Genomic DNA, 21,595 nt, shown 5'->3' on the forward strand with positions numbered 1-21,595 from the left:
GGCGGGAATTTGTTTTCATTTAAAAAATAAAAATTTTTATCCTTAGGATTGTGCGGAATACATAACCCAAATGCACCCTGAGGACTCGAACTAAAGAGCAAATTAAAAGTACCCAAAGTGTGTGGTTTATTTTTTTTAATCTCATGGTTTTTAGACCTGACTCATATCTTTGAAAAGCGTTAGCAATACTGTGGCATTGCCTGGGGCCTTCAAGACTCACCCCTGGATTGGTAGATCACAATACTTGGCTTGTTGCTGTTCATCATTTAACCTTATTTTGGTTTGTAGTTTGAGTTGATACATAAATTCAAGGTGCAGGCAGAGGTCTTTAATCTATTTAATATGTCTGGAGTTTTATTTTTAGTATGGAGCCAGGAGTGGCACTTAGCTATGTATCAGTGTGATAGGCTTTATTTTTATTGAAATATGCACAGAGTGGTATATATGAAACACTAAACATGCAAGAACAGAGTTAACCACATATATGACATGGTAGTATTTCAGACTTTAATTCTTTTTGTCTGAATTTTATACCAAGTTGCTTAATATTTATTTGTATGCTTTGAAGAACAATGTGGAGGTGGAAGCTAAAAAAAAAAATTACCAGGAAATGAGAAGAGTGTCCATTCCTGGTGATCAGGGCACATAGAAAATAAGTATATTGAAATAAAATTTATAGCAAAACATACTAATCTTCTGCTCTTTTTACCATAAATAACCATGAATCTATTGTGCTAGTGAAATTTTATTTAACTAGATGTTGGTGAAAGAGCCTGGCCTCAAATTATAGTAGGGACAGTTAGATTAAACTTGGTATAATATGATGAAATGGTCTTTATGAGCTATTTCATAAAATACATGTAAGTGTGTGTGTGTGAAGTCAAATCAATATCACAGTGAAAAAAATCTTGGGTTTTTAGGGTAGAGCTTATAATAATTGTTTTAATCTCAAGAGCTGGCTGAGATAGCAAAGTGTTTTTTTAATTCTAAATGTGTTATATTTTCAAATTGTTGTATGTTTGTTATCCATCTTGTCTTACATTAGTCTCAAACAGCTATCCTAGAATTCAAAATCAGAAATTCATATTTTTTTAATGTAAAGGGGGTAAAATGTGTATGATGATATTAATTTGTTGTTAACTGAAATAATACAACATTACTAAATGACAGTTAATCTATCAAACCAATGCCATGACATATTATTTGTTGTTTTAATATGTTTTAAGGGAGAAATGTAATTTTCAGATGTGTTTTATGTTTGCACCAGGTAATGGAAAGTACAATATATTATGTGCTTGTGCCTTAGAGGAAACTTCTTAACAAAAATAATTGAATGTAGTAAATCTTTTTCCCCCTGCTTCCCCACTTGTATGCCTTCTGCATTGTATCTCTTGTGTTAGTACTTATAGCAAACCTTGTTGGTAATGACACGATTACAGAGCTGATGCAAGTGATACTATAGTGGAACACTGCCCTTACCCACCATATGTTTGCTTTACATTGCAAGGTGGGTTTAATTCTCTTTCTCACTCTCTCTGATTCTTCATTTCTTCAGTAAGCGACCTCATTTATCTGAGATTTAGAGTCTTGTTACTGTTTGCTTTTGCTATTGGGAGTAAGACTACAGTTTTCAAATAATTAGAAACATCCACAAGCTAATAAATCTGTCCTGAAATTGTCATTTGATTGTGTATATTGTGTATGTTTATATTCAACTGTGTCTCTGTATGGATGATTTATCAGGTGTTTATTTTAGAGTTTCATCATATACACTGGTGAGATGATTTGTTGCACAGTAGGTTTAATAACTTAAGTGCTCTGATTACTATTTGTGTTTGGTATATGGTTTATTTATTTCCTTATCAGACACTAATCTTAAAAACTTCCCTGTCCTATAAATATATAATTTGTTTTAGTTAATGTTGAATAAATATAATCATCTGGTAAGTCACATTTTCAGGGCATCTGGAATTCCTCTTTGCTAGTAACGTCTATCTGTAACATATATTATATATATATATATTATAATTGCATATAATATATTGCTCTGTGACATAAATTCAAATATAATAAATGTCACCTCCTGTTTTTTCTAATTCATTATAATGGTTGATCATCTTATGGTAGCATTATCTGAAGCATTTTAACTGTGTTAAAATGTGGCAATATCTTGTGTTAGAAGGCTTTTAAAATATTTAAATAGAATACTTTTCAAAAAGAAACAATGGCATAGATTAAAACTAATCCAATAAATATGAATGTAGCCCAGTCTTGCAGTCCTGGTTCATCCAGTCATTCTCTCAACCCAGGTGTTTGTTTAGTGGGAAGTCATCTTGGGAAGTGATGAGAGATGAATTTCACCCAAAGCTAGTTGGACAAGCCCCCAATATGTAGTTTCCATGCCAAAAGCAGTCTTGTTTTGTTATAAACCATTGCCTGTAAATGTTTGAAATCACAGTTTGAGACAATTATTGGTGATCTCTCAACACAATGAACACTATATAAGACCTTAATATAAACAATCAAGACATTTATGGTTCTGGGTGGGATTGCAACTTCCTCCACTTTTAGATCTTTACTTTTAGTAAAGATCTGTAAAATTATTTCAGAATTGAACTTTGTATGGATGCTGAGGATAGGACAAAAAATTAAAATTGTGAAACTGTTCCATTAATTCTCAGTGGTGAATTAGAATTAAGTGATCTTTTCCTTCTTACAGAACAGTATTACCTTTAAAAAAAATAAAATCTCACTGAACGCATGCTTAGTTTAGTATGCAAAATATTACCAGTGAACTAAAACATAATAACTGAAACCAATTGCAAACAGATGGGACTCTCTTATTCTGATTGGCCATATGTTGCCATAGTAAAAATTGAAAAATCCAGTCAAAACATAACTCATGTAGAGGAAATGACCTTGATGGTTCTTGACTGCTATATAGAATTTCTGTAGAACCCACCCTTGGAATATATCAAATTTTCAACATAAATGGCAGCTAGATATTTGTAAAAGATGCATCATAGTGTTTATTTAGGTTGTCCAGAAGGAAAATATGGTTTTTCAAAAATCTCTGCCATCTACACAGGTGTAAACAGAAAGTACAGAACTGGCACAAGTCTAATATGAATCATGCAAAACCATGCTCTTGGGTATTGCTTCTCGGAAATGAATAATAGCTGTAAGTGTCTGAACAATGTAAATCACACTTGCACTTGGAAAAGCTTCTTAAATACAAACATGCTTTATTTCTAATAGACTGGGAAGTTTATGGCTCTAAAAAGTTCAGTTTTATGTGGTTTATTTTAAGTTTAGCTCATATTCACCTACTTTTTTTCCCACTGGAAAGTCCTGTGTTGTCACCCTTCTGATTATTTGTAATATTTCGTGAGAAGAAAATAGCAAGTATTGTTACAATGTGTAAATACATTGTGTGTATGTTTGTATATCAGTATGCAAATACACACACTTGCAATGCTACCCAGAACTATAAATGCCTTCATTGTTTATATTATAGATATATATATCTAATATTGATAATGTGTGTTTATATGTATAAATATGCACTAATGGGGATAATCAGCCTTTCCATGTCTGTCTTGTCTACAATGTTCCCTCTAATTTTTGATAGGCCATGTGCACAAAAAATTTCTTCTGTGCAAATTGTGCTTCTGTGCAAATTTTTGTGCGCGCGGTGTTTCGCCGTGTGCACGGGGTTTAGGATCTGTGTGCGCATGCACAGCTTAGAGGGAACAGTGCTTGTCTATTTAGATTGTAAACTCTTAAAGGTAGGGACTGTTTCTTGCTACCTGTATGTACAGTGCCTAGCACAATAGTGCTCTGACCTCAGCTGGGGCCTCTGTGCTGCTGTATTACAAATAATAATAATACAATATAAAATAACATAAACAGATATCATGTATGTGCCTATATGTATGCAAAATACACACATATATACACATACACAATACATATATGTGATATATACATATATAATTATAATATCCTACACTAACTGTCTGTCATGTTTAAAGCAGATATCTGGTAAAGATCCCCCCTGCCCCCCGCTATTTTCCTCATACTTGTTATAGGACAAAATCCATACCTTGGCAAATACACTTAACCTCAATTTTAAACACCCTCTTCACAACATTTGAAAACTGATTGTACCTTAGGGGCTACCTCAACAGACTTCATGTGGATTAATAACCTAACATGCAAAGTAAGCTGACAGTAAAACTTTCACTTGTTCTGCTTGACCCATGTAAATATGATGCTGATGAAATTTCACTAAATCCCTAGTTAAAAACTTTGAATCCTTTTGTTTGTGTGTTTAGGGTTATTAGGCAATATCACTGTGTATGCAGAAAGTGATTGAAAGTTTTTTTTCCCCCCACTGGGGGATTGTATATATTCTGCTATTTATGTGTACTTCATTATAATTCAGTACAAAAAATACGTTAAAACAATACTGAATATGTCATTGAAATGAACAGGGCATTCATAGTTCATTTTACCACTTTACCACCCCATTGTACCTACATATTGCATGATTTTGGGCGTCTGAAAATAGTCATTTTTTAAAAAAAGTTTAAAGGTGGCATTTTCAAAAGGGCTCCGAAGTCCCTTTGAAAATCCCACCACAAAGCAATTACTCCTAGCTGAACATATTTTCCAAATCTAAGACCCTTTTGCATTACAGCAGAATTTTAATGACTTGTACATTTTGCAGATGTCTAAATAAACAAAAATATAGTAAAGTTAATTTTTTTAAAATACATTGCATCTGATCAAACAACCCATGTGCCAAGTTTTAGGCTGATGTCATATGAAACAAACTTCAGTTTTAATAAATGAACAGATGAATTGGATCCTGTTTCAGTAACTATATTTAAAAAGATATGTTATTTCTAGTATCCTGGATCATTTCAGCCGCAGTGAGTAGTGAATCTCTAAGGAGCAGAATTCAGGGCTGACCATTTGTGAAGGAAGAATAAGGGTTTGAATTCTAAAAAACAAACAAACAAACCCAGTTGACTTACTATAGCAAGTGCATAAAACTTTCTTAGGCACGTGTTTAGAATTTATGTGACATTATACTACGCTGTGCAGTACTACCCACTGACAATAAACACACAAATGTTATGGTGTTTCAAATTTTATAGCCAAACAAGCAAGTATTGTAAGGTGGAGAGAATGGGAAAATGATGCTGGGATAAAAATGGTTTGTTTGTTTTTAATTACTATTTGTTTGCATAGTGCTCAGGATCCAGAATTGCTAAAGGAATCAATGCACCAATGAAATGAGACATACATGAATGTTTGGTTTCAGAGTAGCAGCCGCGTTAGTTTGTATCCACAAAAAGAAAAGGAGTACTTGTGGCACCTTAGTCTCTAAGGTACTCCTTTTCTTTTTACATAAATGTTTGTAAATATGGAATGGGGGGCAGAAAGAGTCCAAAGATAGGCGAGAAAAAAATATTTAGGTGTATGGAAAAACTCCCCTATAAGGGGAGTGAAAACATTCTACATCTCTCCATTGCATGGATTCTGCCACCTGCTTCCATATCATCTGGTATTGGCCACTCTTGGACAGCATACTGGACTAAATTGACCAATTGTTTAATCCTCTGTGGCAATTCCTATGTTCTCAAAGCTGTATATTTCCTTTCCTCCTGATGGCTCCCAAAGTACTTTACAAACTGCTTTGTATGGTATTTTGTACAATTCTGCCCACTGATTTTCTAGCATGTGCTTAATTGCATATGGCTTTCAGAATTTGATCCTATGTGTACAGTATTGAAAAAGGATTTTCTGGACAATTTGTTTCTTACATGGTCCCTCTACAATCAATCTTGGATGGAAAAGATCAATAATGAAGGGAGAAAATAAAACCATCAGAGCAGTGCAGTAAAATAATAAATATACTATGGATTATAAAATTGTATTAGCATACCAATTTTGTATGTTTGTTTTTATTTTTATTCTACCAAATATTCCCATTAACTACATTTTATGTGTGTAGTCAAACATGGAAGGGATATTAATTTGTCTCTTGTGCTTGGGAAGAGAAAGTAGTTAATATGCTGACTGTATGGTAAAGTTTCTCTATAAAGTATTCATCTCTAGAATGAATTTTACTATGGTAGAGGCACACTTAGATGTTAATTTAAAAATATCAAATGTACCTTTAAAAAAATTGTGATTTGAGACGTAGCTTTCTGATTGTTGATTAGGACCCAGTGATATCAGGGGGAATTTGCTGTTAACTTCAATAACTTGATTTGGCCTTTAACACAACCAATAAACGATACAAAAAACTGATCTGAACAAGATAGTCACCTTGTCTTTGTTTTGTAAGTACTCTGCCTTGTCCTGAATTCTGTCTCATCACCATTAATTTGGTCTCCCCCCCCCCTTCACTTTCAGTAACTTAATCAAATCAGACAAGACAAACTTAATCACATTTGACCTTCGAACACTATTTTTTCCTCTTCAGCCATCCTAGGCATTGTAACCACATTTCTTCTTTTAAGAAGCTGTATATTTCCACTTACAGTGTACACACATACACACACACACATTCTATTTAGATCGCTTGGATTGAATTGCAGTAAATTTCCATGAGAGGTGTGCAATTAGCTAGAATAATGATCAATAAAATGTAATATTTGTGTTAGCTGGAAAATATATATAGACTGGCATTCTGCTGTTTGATGCAATGAATACCATTGAGACAACCAATAAAATGTTGACCTCAATCATGTCTTATTTCATAAGAAGAATATTGTTTCTTTGTTTGGAAACAGTGGCATTTACTGCAGAGTATTTCTGTTTTTTAGATAACTTTGCTGTTAACTTATCAGCTTCCTGTATATCCAATACATTCCTATGGTTAGTTATGTTGTATGATGCATTAGATTTATGTTGTGCCTTTCTTCTAGAGTATTTTACAATTGATCTCGCTTCACTTCTAGGATGAAACAGAGCAACACTTCACAGTAATTTGTCAGGAAGTAAAGAATACTTTTTCCAGTTGAAATTCTATGGTGATTTTTGGGTAGACAACATGTAATGGTCGACGTTTAAGTTTGGCCAGGATTCTGAGGTTAATACGTACACGGTTGCAAAATGTCCCATGGGAATGCCTAGTACAGTCAAAATGATGCACCTTAAATTTTCAGACTGTTATGTAGTGCTTATCTGTACAACTCTCAGTGGCATTAATAGGAGCTGGGCAGCCAAACCTGTGTGTGCTACTTTGAAAAATTAGCAGTCAGGGGGGCTGTGTTTTTATTCATCTGCTTATGTGCTTTTCCTGTACTTTTTGTATTGTGCATGTCTTGTGTGGCAAGGCAATGTGTGCTAATAGCGTATTGTGCTGGGAAAAAAACTTTCATACATGCAAAACCAGGTAAAAGTATTTGGGTGAGGTGTGGTCCATCATGGCTTTGAGTGCAAATTCCAAATTTAGTGCTATTGATTTGCCTCGTTCAATGTGTCTTTGTTGTTACCACATAAGGGAACTGTGCAAGTCCCTGCAGTTTGAACCTCTTTGTGATCATCAATAAATAGGGAGCCTCCAATAGTACATAAAGCAGGGGAATTCAGAAATGTTTGGTTCTGTAGGTCAGAGTGAGAGGAATGGCCTGAGTGTTGTGCGAACGTTGCTTCAACAGGCACCTTTCTAGATGGTTTCTGTTTTGTGCTCTCACCAATTTCTGTGTACATCCATTTGGATCTGTAAATGGGCCTCTGAAATTACAGACTTCAAACATTTCAAATGTATACGTCAAGTAAGCATCCACTCCAAATAAAGATCCTTTGCACACAGTTTTCCCGTGCCCCTGCAGCACCAACTCCCTGCACTCTTTGTTGGACACTGAAAGGTGTTCTGTGGTTCTGATGGCTCAGATAGGCGAGTGGGCAGAGACTGGAAAGATTGGGCAGTGGACAAGGCTGAGGGGGATGTGCATCATTTCTCCTCCAGCTCTTTAAAGCTTTGGGAAAAACAAAAGCCCCACAAGTATTATGGTTTCTACAAAGCTACTTCCCACTTGGAGCTGCTGAGGGTAGCCAGGCCAAAGGGGAGGGGAGGAGTCTCTATAGCAAGGCTACATTGAAACTGTACTGCAAAGGAGATAGTAGGACCACCAGGAGCTAGAACCAACATGGGGCACATGTCTCCTGCAGATACCCTGGGATCTGTATGGATCTGTCAGGTTTCAGGGCAGGTCAAGGGAGCTATTCCAAGAAGGGAAAACACCAACCTCCCAATGAAATTGTAGAGGAGGAGCTCTGCAAGGGGGCAATCCTTGTGTAGATTTCCTCCTGCAGATTCTGTTCCTGCAGGGGTAACTGTGATAGAGAGGGAGGGAATATCTTTTCCTCGGTAGTTCCGTAGAGTTTGCCCGAGTAAACAGCGAGAATGTCAACATCTGGCCTGTAGTGAGTTTTCAGCGTTTAATGGTACAGCCAGAATAAAGTCGTTTTGGACTATGGGTACACTTTTCAAAAGTGCCTAAATCCCACTTTCAAAATCCCATTGAAAATCCGTGGGACTTAAGTGCTTTGGAAAAGTTTCTGGAAATCTTTTTATTATGGAGTTTGGGAAGGGGCTTTGCTTTGGTATGGCATTAGCAATTGCAATCCATGAACCTAATAAAAGTGCAAATAAATTAGTAATTATTGTATAAGATTAAGAACAAAGTACTTCCTCCCCACTTCTAGCTCCAAAGTTTTTTCTGCACACATGATTCAATAGGTTCTTTAAAGAAATGTCATCATTTATTTTCCTTTGCTGTATATTTCACTTAGGGTGACAATTGCATTTCATAGCTTTAGTACTTCAAGTCTTGTTGGAAAGGATCCTGGCTGAATACATTTAATCCATCTGCGTACAATATGAGTGACTCTGAAATGTTATTGATTTCTAATTTTTTTTAAAGATCTTCTTAAAATCTTCTTTGTATCCTTAAGTGCAGTAAAAATAGGGAAAAATTGGTACTTGTTGGTATTAAGATCCACAGGTATTAGAACTGGTGTCATTCATTTCAAGAGGATTAGAGTAGGTATGAGCTCACAGACCAGGAGATAGTACATAATAAAAAAAACAAATATAATTATTGATAGGACACACAATAGGAGGTTTAAGTGTGTCTATGCTGACAACAGGAATTGGATATCCACATACCACCCTGGGAGTGGCCAGTTATCCTGTAAAAGACCATCCTAGTTCAAATGCAGAGCAAAGCTTGTGATCAAATGCCTCCCAAACTACAGATTAGCATAGGTGTTTACTTTCATCAGTCTCTTTGACTAGGGTCAGAATGAATGGTGTATTAAAGTGAAAAAGCATTTTGTGTATATAGAAAAACTTGCTGCTACTCAATAGTCAGTTAATTCTTAACCAAACTAAAAATACATCTCTCTTTCACATAAATTGAGTCACCACTAAGTTGTACTTAAGCCAGTAAAAGGAAGAAAGCATTATATATTGAAAAGCAAAACGTGTCCAGGCACATAGTGTTTGAACTTAGAAGTGATGAGCTAATTATTTTATTAAATGACTTGTTCAGGGAGGCAACATGGACTGGAGGCTAGAGTTGAGAACTGGCACTCAGGAGACTTGGGTTCTCTTCCTTCCTCTGACAATGATGTTTGATGCAGCCTTGAGCAAGTCACTTGATATTTTTTGCTTCCATTTGCCAATCTGTAAAATGGGAGTTATAACCCTTACTGATTTTTGAAATCTCTTGATAAAAGTTCTAAATGCTTATTATTATACTGTTGTAAATTACATTGGATTACTCATTATGATCTTATAGGTAAACATTCTGTGGGAAGGAACTGATGTGCTGACAGCCATTCATCTTCTAACGAACTGACCCTATAGTGCTGCATATAACATAACTTTGGGCTATAAATTGGCCATGAATAAATTTAGGCTGGAAATTAGAAGAAGGTTTCTAGCCATTAGAGGAAGAAGCTTTTGGAAGAGCCTCCCATTAGGACAAGGGGGAGAAAAACGTAACTAGTTTTAAAACGGAGTTTGGTAAATTTAGGAATGGGATTATATGAGGGAGTTGCTCGTGATAAGACGGGACTAGACTTGATGACCCAGGAGGTCTCTTCCAGTGCTATGTTCCCAATACAACATTGAAATGGCAACTGATATGCCCCTTGACTACAAGAAATGGCATTAGTAGACATAGCTGACTGCTCCTTAGAAGAGGTTATATGTGAAGAAATGAGAATGCTATCCAAAGTTAAGTAAAAAAAAAAAGAATTGTACAGACATTCTGCAATCTTCTTAGTACACTTGTTATTGGACTGTCGGTGTGAAAGAATGTTCAGATATGACCTGTCAGTATGTGGGCAGGATTAAAGTACATTAAATTTGCTTGTGTGGGGAAAAGCTTTAGTGCTCTCACAGTACACATGGGTGAATTTTCAGGCTTCTTATTATGAATATCAAGAGTCAAGACTCTTTTTATCACTCTTTGGATGCCTAGAATTGCGTTACAGGAAGGTATCATGCCCAACTGTGATTGCTACAAGACACACATTTTTATACTATCAAGGATCTGAAATAAAAAACAGCATGATTTTATGTGCGTTTTAGTGGCATTGATCCAAAATGGTTTCCCACTGAATACCATGCCAAATCTTTGAAGCAATAATGATATCTGCCTGATAAGTTATTTTTCTCTCTGGAATCTTAATATTGAGATCCTTCTGTCAACATGATTGTTCTCCAATAGTATTCAAAATGTAGCTAATGATCTTGCAATATTTTAGGAAGAAAGTGGAAGTAAACACATGAAGTGCCAAAAGAAACTGTGAAAGAAGTCTAGATGTGGCTCAATAATAGTTCAACAGTGCTTGATGATGTTACCAGAGGTGATGATTTTCACACACATTCAGAAGAGATGCATTATTTCAGAAAATGAAAAGGTGCACAATCAATACAAATGGCTGTCAAGCCAAGTGCCAGCGGAAGAGTCTCTTCATTGTCTTTCATTACTAAGAGTCACCCTATGTGCTTTTTGTCACTAGCACTGTATGCTATCACACTCCAGCTCTCTTGACTCATATATGTATTCTAAATGAAAACATTGTAATTCATACATTCAGGAATACAGGACATGGATCCCAGTTTGTTTCTGTCAAAGATTTATGATGACACTGATGGCAAGTGACTTATGATCATTGTAAACAGATGCCATATGGATTCCTATTGATTGACATGCAAATCTTTGACAGCAGAAATCCAGGCCATGTCAATCACTGGCTGTCAGTATGACTGTACACTCTCCTTTTTGATATGATTAAACGACAATGATCATGAGGGGATTCACTTCATTTCACAAGATGGCAGATGAATAACATTGACAGAAGAGTTAGGAAATCTCAGTGTAGCTTATGGCTCCAATGTTGGAAGGAGAGAATATTATGGGGGAACAGAGTTGGCAGTCGCAACTGGTGGTTAGGGTCACTACTCTAGCATGTCAGACAGGGTATTCAGACTAGAAAGTATTAAGCAGTCCCTGATAATTTTCTGAGGATCAAATGGATATTTATCTTTATGCATTAATGCCACCTGTCACATTTTGATATCTGGGCACATTCTATATTCTAAATTTCAAACATATGTGCTACTATCACACCATATTTTTCAATAGGACATGTGTTTTAATTTAAGGCTCATATTCATGCCTTTGTGTTAATCAATATTTATCTCCTTTGCCTTTTTTATATCTTTCTCAAAGCAACATTTTAATGGGTAACCGTGGCTATGGTCTATTAATTCCAGTTTGGTTGTTCCCTGTTCCAAAGAGAAGAAAAAATTGGATTGAATTGACAAAGAGGAAGATAGTCCACATGTATAAACCATAGAAAGCACTTACTATATTTTAAGTAAACTGTGCTGCTTTATTTAGCAGGTGTAGAAATGAGGTATTTATAATCTATTGGGGAAGAGAGTAGTACCCTGCGGTAGACTGAAAAATTATGTGTTACATATCAATTGAACGTGATGTGGTAATACAAGACACGTGACAGTTAAGTTGGAAGGGAGGATGTGGACATTGCAGTCACTGAGAATGCAGCCTGTCGCTCAGTGGTGCCTTCTGGGTCCAAGAGATACATTTCAGTTGCATGGTGATTGGTTTTGAGGGATTTTTTTTTTTTTGGTTTGGTTTTTCAAATGTCCTTATTTTCTCCATATCACAGCAAAACTGGGATAGGAATAAAAGAGTGGCGGGGGCGGGGGGAATGTAATTTTCTTCTACTAGTTCTGTTCTTATGATGTCTCCATTTCACATCCTTATTTGTATGAAAGAGTCCATCAACTGTATGTTAAAGCATATTGTGCAAACTTTTAGTGATCTCTATCTCTATATCTAATCTACACTAAATATCCAGTAGTTTTTGGAGTAAACTGAAGTAAAAATCTAGAGAAGAGCTAGCCAACCTATGAGTACCATAGGTGACAAATGTTGCCCTCTTTTCTATTTGAGAATTATTGGCAAATAGTAATTGGCAAATGCTGGTTGTTCAAAATTAGTTAAGGAGCACTTCAGACAAATATATCTTAGGCTTTGTGAACCAATTGTGTTTGCTTCTCTTATATCTTTGATACTTTGCTGTTTGTTTGTAGTATGTAATTGGTCAGCTAAATCGGGTGATATTGTTTTTCTCCCTGATTGGATGACTGAACTTTTATAAGCAGGAAGTGGGAAATCAGAGATTTCAAAATTACCATGCAAACACATTCACTTGAATACTTGTGACCCTTTTGCTTTCTGCAAACATTCACACTTTCAAAAACAGACTTACAGGAATGTTTGCTGAAAAAAATGGTTGCAAATATCATTGAAATGAATTCAGTAGTTATTCAAGCTATTTTTAGAAATGGTTTTGTGCAGTTTTTACCCAGCGCTGCTCTACAATACACATAACTACCCCAGTAGAAAAGAATGATTTCAATAATAAGGGTTTTTAAAAAACTATGAAATGCTTACATAAGCTATGTTCACTCAGTATCATCCTATATATATGATCCTGTTTGGTTATCAGAGTTTAAGCTATTCAAAGTTGTTGGTGTGTTATGGAAATGGATTTCAGTTTAATGTGCAATCTTGGCAATTTTTTTGTTTATTTTAAAGAGCACTGACAAATTAAGAGAATTTTACGCAATGATGAAGGATGAATGAGGGGGTGTAAAGAATTCAGATAATCCTTATTAATATTTGTTTTAAACCTTATAGATTATTTCAAATACATACCTCTGTTGACTTGGGCATACTAATAGATGGTTAGAAACAACATGCCTACAGAAAAGTAACAGGCGGTGGTATGATGCTGTAATATATCTTTACAAAGACTAGGAAAAATGATCTGTAGTCTCAAGAAACGGTTTGTATAGTTTGTGGTGACAAGTACACCATTAGCAATTGTGACAAGTACATTCATGATGTTATTAGAAACATTTCAGATGATTCATAACTTAAAAGATAAAGAGACTGCAAGGCTCTAAGTAACAAGTAGATAACACGATTATTTTTTTAACATTAGTAGTTATTAAACACAATGTATTTACTCATGTCTATTTCTATATTTACTCAACTTGTAATAGCTTAATCTGAAGAACACAGAATCTGTCAGGAAAAGTTATCTACAGTATACTGTATGCCATTGCTAATATAGAACACCAATAAATGTGGATTTTTCTAATGTAACTTATATATTCAATCTCAAAAGACTGATAATATGCAAACCTCTCTCACACCCAACCCCCATCCCCCTACAAAATCCCAACCTTATAGATCTAGTGAATGATGCAGTGCATAGTTTTCAAAGAAACCATACAGGACCAAATTTATCCCTGATGTAACTCTGAAATTAATTACTAAATATGCTTTCTGTGCAATACTGATCTTACTATGACTTCATTTTTCAAAATAAAGATGGATGGAAATAAACATTAAATTTAGGACACAAATAATAATAAGCTAGTTCCACTGGAATCTTTACTGGAAACTCCCCTGGATTTCAGTGGGAGTTTAGCTTTAAGACTGCAGAATTTAACCTCTGTAGGGGGTCTTGACCCAAAAAGGAGTTGTGGAAGGAGTCACAAGGTTATAGGTGTGCGGGGGGGGGGGTTGCAGTTTTGCTACCCTTACTTCTGCGCTGCTGCTGGTGGGGCGCAGCCTTCAGAGCTGGGCGCCCGGCCAACAGCCGCCGCTCTCCGGCCACCCAGCTCTGAAGGCAGCAGCACAGAAGTAAGGGTGGCAATACTGAACCCCCCTAAAATAACCTTGTGACACCCCCCCACCCCCCAACAACTCCCTTTTGGGTCAGGACCCGTAATGTGAGAAATGCTGGTCTCTCCCATGAAATTGGTAGAGTATAGAGTAAAAGCACACAAAAGACCAGATTTCATGGGGGGAGACCAGATTTCACGGTCCATGATGCATTTTTCATGGCTGTGAATTTGGAAGGGCCCTAATTATGTTTGATCAATGGCCCAACAAATTGAAACTCAGTACAATTACTGTGAGCTCTAGCTCACGAAAGCTTATGCTCAAATAAATTGGTTAGTCTCTAAGGTGCCACAAGTCCTCCTTTTTGCGAATACAATTACTGCGTACCTGTAGCAGAGCTGGCTAAAAAGCTAATGAAGGATCCTGTCTGCTGCTAACAGTGGTTGTAGTTGTCTTTGGAAACTGTCAAATATTGCAGATCCCCTTTCAAATTTTACTTTAGGACCAATTTGAAAAATTCTTTCTGAAAATATTTAGCAGCTCACTCGTATCATTTTCATATAAAAACGTTTGATACTATAATTCCTGAAGGATCTCAGTTGTTTCTCCTCTTCTCATTCTGTACTGGATTCTTCAAGTGGCAGGACCAACTTCAGTGATTTCTCATTGTTTTTAACTTCAGTATCATGGAGCCAATGAAACCTATGCAGATTGTCACCAGAGTGTCATCCTTTAAACCCACTACTATTTGAAATGATTTTATAAACTTGAAGAATGTGTAGTGGATTTAAAATTTTTATTAAGGAAGATGTCCATGTTTAACTGTAGATGGCAGCATAACATTAGTCTTATTTTTACCTAGCCCCAAACTATTTCTAAATTAAACACTACAAGAATATTACAATATTGCTGATAGTCTGTTGAAAGCTGTTACGCATAAAGTCTACCATATGTTACCATAATTGGTCTTGCAAATAAGATTTCATGTTCCTTATTTCTTTACAATCCCGTAGGAATTGCAATGCATAAAACATTCAGGGTCTGATTGTCCTTTTTTATGCGTTCTGCACCAGTACAGCTGCATTGACTTTTTGGTGAATTACTCTTGATTTACACCAGTAGAAACTTACACCACAGGAGAATCAGGCCATCAGTTTGGAAAGTGACACAAATGTACTCAGATTGGCCTTGATTCAGAAAAGTATTGAAACACATGTGTAGCTTTAAATACAGGAGCAATCTTATTGACTATGGGACAGATTTCTAAAGGTATTTAGGTGCCTAAAGATGCAAATAGGCAGCTAGTTCCTACCTCCCACTGACAATAACATGCTGAAATACCTGTAAAAGTCTGCCCAGTATGATTGACTCATCATTGTTAATCACAGTGGGCCAGACTTCCGAAGTTGGGTGTGTACAATTAAATGTGCACATGTATGCAGCTAACTTGTAAATACTTGTGCACCAACAGATTACGTATTTTGCATGTGCATGTGGCCAATTTGGCACTGCTGTTCCTACAAATATCTGATTTGCACACCAATTTGGGTATTTGCATCTAGTTGCACAACTACATACATTTTGGGGTTCAGAGATTATCATGATCCTGTGGTACTAGTTTTAATGCTTGTTAGTTGAGGAAATGTTTCATTGTTCCATTGACTTGAACTATAAATACCCCAGGACCATCTCCTGCAGGTGGTGATTGACGGACAATTATTACCTTTGGGTGGCTGTTCAGTGGTCTATTTGAAATGAGTCTCTGTTAATTTTCTAGTACTGACATCACAAAACAAGCACCACAGTATGTGGAATCCACTGCCTACACTGTACCTTTTTTTGGGGATAAACAGGTGATGTCACTCTTCAGTGATGTCCATCTTTCCCGAGCAATGAATTAACTGAAAAAAGCAAACAGGATGTACTCTTCAGTAATCAGCCATATTGTAAGATATGGCATGAAATTCATTCACAAATGATTAACAGATAATGTTACAGTGAGATGTTGCAAAGTATGTTCTAAGATTTTGGGCCCCAATCCTTCAACATATATGCAAGTGCTTAAAATCAAAGGGACTTCATGTGCTTAAAGCTAAGAAGCAAAAAGTAGATATTTGCAGGATTGAGGCCTTAATTATTGTTGAATCCAGGTATAAGCAAGTTGCCAGGCATATTTATAAAGCCCCATAAAATCTTACAATAAGAGTATTTATAAATGACACGATGGTACCAAGTGTTACCAGGTTTTAAACAAACCTCTTAAATTATCTGCTACCTTTTAAAAATTAGCAAGAGTTAAATAAGAACAAATTGCATAAGGGTAATTTTAAGTTCAGGAGCGTGTGTGTGTGTCTTATCGCTGCTTTGGAAAATACAAACAAATAGTGGCTACTTGCACAGTGCCTTGCTGAGTAAATGCCTGTCTGAATTCCAGATGTTTACCATATGACTTTCCATAATATGGAGAAAATGGTTATTACCACTGCCTGTATTTTTCTACAGAACATTGATGTGACTGTACTCTTCAGATTGTTATTTTCAGTGTTGTTGTCCCAGGATATGAGAGACACAAGGTGGGTGAGGTAATATCTTTTATTGGACCAACTTCTGATGGTGAAAGAGACAAGCTTTCAAGCTACATAGAGCTGAACTAGAGCTGGTCAGGAATTTTTCAGTGAAATTTTTTGCCAGAAAATGCCAACTGGTTTAAACCAAAATTTTTGTGGGAACATACTGATTTTGATGGAAAAGTTTCTTGAGTCCATGATGGATAGAGGAGCGAGAGCCACACCCCCAAAAGTAGCCCTGACCCCAGTCGTTACCTGGAGTGTGGGAGACCCAAGTTCAAGAGGGATTTGTCAAGAGATTCAAGTTCCTCTTCTGCTTGATTCAGAGGGACTTGAACCTGAGTCTTCAATATCCAAGCTGAGTGCCCTAACCGGCTGGCTATTGCTATTCTGCATTCTCTCTCTACCTCTTCTGTTGGACCTGTTCCACTTTGTATAAATAATTAAATATTCTTTGGGAGAGATTGACTATCTACACCAATGGTTAGGGCACTTGCGTGGGAGTCAGAGATACAGGGACTTGTATCTGGGCCTCTGACATCCCAGGTGAGTGTCTTTAAACACCAGGCTATAGAATCAGTCTCTCTCTTTAGCTCAATGAATCAGGCAGAGCAGGGACTTGAATCTGAGTCTGCTACAACCCAGATGAGTGCCTTAAACAGTGGGCTACACGCTGTGCTGGGGTTGTGTTGGCCAGTTGGTTTGTGTTTCCCTCAAAAAAAATATATTTTTTTCAAAAAGTCAACAGGAAAACAATTCGAAATCTTGAAATTTTTGGCAGGATGGGAAAACCATTCCCTGCCCACCTCTAGAGACTCATCTATTTGCACATGCCAAAAATCCATGCTTATAAACACAAAATGGATAAACTGAACAAAGATGCCTGGTTTAGTGAACAAATGTGGGCTTCATGTGCACAAAATGAATCTGCATTCACAGTTTGTAGGTGCAGTTTTGGAGTCTGCTTTAAAACAAAATGGGCTCATAAGAAGCTCACCCAAAATACTGGGAGTTTGGTTTAGATCAAGAGGTAAGCAACGAAGTTTGATGAGATTTGCTATGGCATTTTGGACTGCAAACTTACCATTTTGCTCTGATCCCATCACCTTATATAAGTTAAGCAGGGTTAGACCAAGTAAAGACTTGACTGGGAGAACTCTAAAGTTCAGTGAGGTACTGCAGGAACTGGAGTTGGTGATTCAATAGGTGTATCTTTCCTCTGCTTCAGCATGTGAACCAGTCACCCAGAATGGTGACCTAAAACACAGCTATAGTACCTAGGGTGACCAGACAGCAAGTGTGAAAAATCGGGACGGGGGTGGGGGGTAATAAGCGCCTATATAACAAAAAGCTCCAAATATTGGGACCGTCCCTATAAAATAGGGACATCTGGTCATCCTAATAATACTTGACATTTGTTATTAAAGATCTTGTGGCACTTCTTGTAAGCGATGGGTTATCATCTCTACTATCCTAGCCAAATTGCAACACCTATTGTTATATTTTGTCTACAAAATTATCCTTGTATTTTGAACTAGAAAAGGTATTCTTTATTTTCTGTTCTAAATCATTCCACAGTATCGCTGTCTGGTATTGCTCAATTGTTGTTTCATCCCTGTGGTAGATTGAGGGAGGGTTTTGGGGGGCTGTGGGGGAGAAAGAGGGTTGGGACGTACCCTGTGTCCTTTGGGATGATTTGAAATGTTTAGCTAATCAGAGAACAGTTTGAATAAATGTGTTTTTGAAGATTTTGAAAAGCTGACCTTAAAAACATTTACCTTTTTGGATAAGTGTTTATAGTGCAATGGCATCTAGCTTGAAGTTCAGTCTAGTCATGGGAAAGCAGAACATAATGTTATTAGCGACTGGTGTTTACTTGAAACATGTCCAAGCAGCATGATACTGTGCCCTCTGCACATATCACTCTGAGTGCATATAATGAAATCTGAAAATGCATTAATTTATAAAACATATTAAGCCAAAACTATGTATCATGGAGTGATGGTAGTTATTAACTTTTAAAACTGACCTGATAATGCCTCTCTCATACAATCAGAGGTCCACATTTATCTGACAACCAGACGCGTTGATGTATTCCACAAATCAAGGCAATATGAAGTGAATTTATGACATTGGAGGGTGGGGGTTGGATCTAAGACCCAGTAAATGGAGCATACTGTCCACTTAGTGCAGCATTTTAATCTGTTAAAGTTCTAATTTGGAAGGCCAGCCCTATAAAATGGGACAACCTTAGCTCTCATTTAAGGTCAAAATAGCCATGGGAGTTAAGGGTATGCAGGATTTTGAACAGTTGGCCTTGAACTAGGCTCTGTGGACTCATGGAAAATTAAGAATCTATCAGACTGGAAATTTCTTACAAAGAAGGTTGCAACAAATATATGTCAGATTTGATATATTGGGGGTGGGGGAGATGACAGTATCCCAACAAGATGATATTTAGGAAATGAGAAATTAGAGGGGAGGGAGGTAAGCACTCTTGTAGCCATTCTCTTGGCACTAGAGAGTGGAGAGACCTATGCAAAACAGGAAGGCTCCTGCAGGGCAACAATGAAGCCCAATGAGGGAAGATACCTGCAGACACAGGATTGGAGCGACCTTCTGTGGTGTGCCTGACCAGAATAGGAACCAGACAGAAATCCATGGGAGGTGTTGTGCATTAGAAAGAGCCCAGAAAGGAGTCAGGAGGTAGAGTCACGGTGTCTGTCAGAGCAGACATTGACTGCTCATCCTCCCATCCCTGCAATGGAACCCAGTGTAGAGGGTGGGCCTTGATTCCCCTACCAGCCATGAGGAAGGTGGAGTGAACCCCCCTCCTCCAATATATATGGGTAAGGATGATTTAAAATGCTGAGAGAAATGTGTAAGGACCACTGGGCCTAGAGTCAGGGTCTGAAGAACTGATAAAATGTCCAGGAATTATTTGTTGAACTTTTATTCATTTGATTTTGTTACCCCAGAAGGGGTAGGACTAAAAGATGACCAGACTGGAGCCAAGTTGCAAAAAGAGGCAGACAACTGTGGGACCAGAGTGTCAGCAGGGGGCCCTAGCCATAAGGGGGTGAGCCAGTGGCGAGTGTACCCTTCTACAGTATGTGTACACACACACACACAAAATACATAATTTCCCAAGAATTACTAAACTATGGGTCATGTTGATCTTTGTTTCCTGGTCCTCTGGTGAAAAGGAAATCTCTTGGTAGACTGGATGCTTTCAGGAGACCGATAATTAAGGGTTATTTTTAGTAAAAGTCAAGGACAGGTTGTGGGTAATAAACAAAAATTCATGGGATTCTCTGACCTGCCTGTGACTTTTATGAAAAATAACCATCGAGGGAGGCTGAGGTGGGGGGGGGGGGGTGTCTGGAATGACAGCTGGAGCCCCATGGGTGGGGACTGACAGCCTGAGCCCTGTTGTGGGGGGACTGACAGCCCAGCCCCACTATTGGGGGGGGCACACAACCTGGGCTGCAGCCACTGGCAGCTGAAGCCAAAGAAGTCACAGAGGTCTGGGAAAGTCACGGAATTTGTGACCTCCGTGACTAAATCGTATATAACTGATAAGGGAATGTGGAGCCTTTCACCTCTGGGGTCACAGGCGCATATCTGTATTGAACTAGTATGGTCTGAAGATTATTGGATGGCATTTATGAAATGAGGGTGGTGATCCTTGTCAAGTGCCTAATAAATACGTGTCCATATCACAAAAACAGCCACTACAGTTGGTCTCAGCCGGTGTGAATGGGCCACTGAAAGTGAGTGAGCTAGCCTTTCACCCCTAGAGGTGGTCCCTCTTAGTCAGGGTGGAGTTGCATGGGCAGGAAGGTATAGGGTAGCTTGCAGTCACACATGCTGAGCCTGTTTTGTGGAAAATTCGAGTTCTCCAGAGCTGTCAGCCTGGCACCTTTCTCCAAAACTAACCTCATCTTTAAAAGAATGTCTGAAGAAAGAAGAGTGCGTGGGGGGTGCAATGGGAATGCAGATAGTCTCACCGAACACATTTGCATGTTGGCCGCTGAATGTTATTGGACAGAAGTGTTTGCTTACAATAGCACTGCAAGCATTGCTATGGTTAGCAATAGAATATGCTCTGCCACTTCAGAGAGACAGAGTACCTCCTTCTCGAAACAAAGCTAGTGTCTTACCTGAGCACAGATGAAGAAACAAAGATGTATTTTTCTGTGTATACTTCTCTCTCGGTGTGCACACTCCTCCATGTTCGATCAGGCTATCTGTTGTTGGGACCCTAAGGTTTTAAAAGAACAAAGTGATTTTGTCAGTGAATAGCAAAACGAACGGTGGGAAAATCCCAGCCCACAGATCTGTATAACTGTTCATGAGAAATAAAATCGGAACCAATAGTTGTTAGAATGTTGTTTGTGCTTTTAAAAAAAAGTAACTTCTTGTTTCAAGTATGTGTCCTAGTTCGAAGTGAACCTTGTGGTGGTCATTAAACAGGGCTGGGCTCTCTGCTTCTGCATGGTCAGTATGTGAAATGGGCAATAGCGGAGCATATTTTTCCTACCTTGACATAACCCTGACCTCATGGGACCACATTTAGAGATGAGGGGATCTCAGCCTCCAGGCTCTCATGGGTTATATACCCCACACTGGCATTAAAAGGGTTAACTTGAGCTAGAGAATTCAGTTAAGGCACTTGATGGCACCTGGAGGGTGGGTCAGGCCCAATTGAAGATGAAACCCAGCTGGGTGGTCAGCATGAAGGGGGCTGCAGGGAGAAGG

The sequence above is a fragment of the Caretta caretta genome, chromosome 17 (genome assembly GCF_965140235.1).
Source record: "Caretta caretta isolate rCarCar2 chromosome 17, rCarCar1.hap1, whole genome shotgun sequence".
NCBI lineage: Eukaryota > Metazoa > Chordata > Testudines > Cheloniidae > Caretta > Caretta caretta.